The sequence below is a fragment of the Hippopotamus amphibius genome, chromosome 1 (genome assembly GCF_030028045.1).
Source record: "Hippopotamus amphibius kiboko isolate mHipAmp2 chromosome 1, mHipAmp2.hap2, whole genome shotgun sequence".
NCBI lineage: Eukaryota > Metazoa > Chordata > Mammalia > Artiodactyla > Hippopotamidae > Hippopotamus > Hippopotamus amphibius.
Genome location: NC_080186.1, coordinates 184870480 through 184871299, shown reverse-complemented (window position 1 = coordinate 184871299; position 820 = coordinate 184870480).

The window sequence follows — 820 nt, the reverse complement described above, 5'->3', positions numbered from 1 at the left end:
GTGTTGGGTCTTCATTGCTGCACATGGGCTTTCTCTAGTTGCGACAAGTGGGGGCTACTCTTTGTAGTGGTGCGCAGGCTCCTCATTGTGGTGGCTTCTCTCATTGAGGAACATGGGCTCTAGGCAGGCAGGCTTCAGTAGTTGTGGCACACAGGCTCAGTAGTTGTGACTCACGGGCTCTAGAGTGCAGGCTCAGTAGTTGTGGCACACTGGCTTAGTTGCTCTGTGGCACGTGGGATCTTCCTTGACCAGGTATCAAACCCGTGTCCCCTGCATTGGAAGGCGGATTCTTAACCACTGTGCCACCTAGAAAATCCCAGCATGCAGATTTTAAAAGACTTATTATTATGTTAAAGCATACACAAGTTTCCTGAGAATATAGTACAATGACCCACCCCCTCCCCCAACTTTCCCTTCTGATTTTAAAAGAAAGCAACATGAAGATATTTTTGTAGGCCCCTAAAAGGAGGGTGGGCTCTAGGCACTGTGCCCAATGGATTGGTAGGCCCTGTGCCCAAATGAAAATACTCTTTACTTGACTCTTGCAGGTAAGTGTAGCCTTGTGACATCAGCTCAGAGTTTCTTGTAAATTCTGGAAGAGGTGATGATTCCCTCTTCCTTATTCTTTCTGCCTAGAATTGAAAACACGAAAGCGATAGATACAGCAGCTATCTTGTAACTAGGAGGGGATAACTTCTTCTTATTAAGGACAGTAGAGCAGAAAATAGAAGGAACCCTGCCTTTAATGGTATTTTGAGTTGCAACATTAGTTAAAAGTCTTATTAGATAAGGAGGGGGAGAAAGATAAATCCCACTTGTT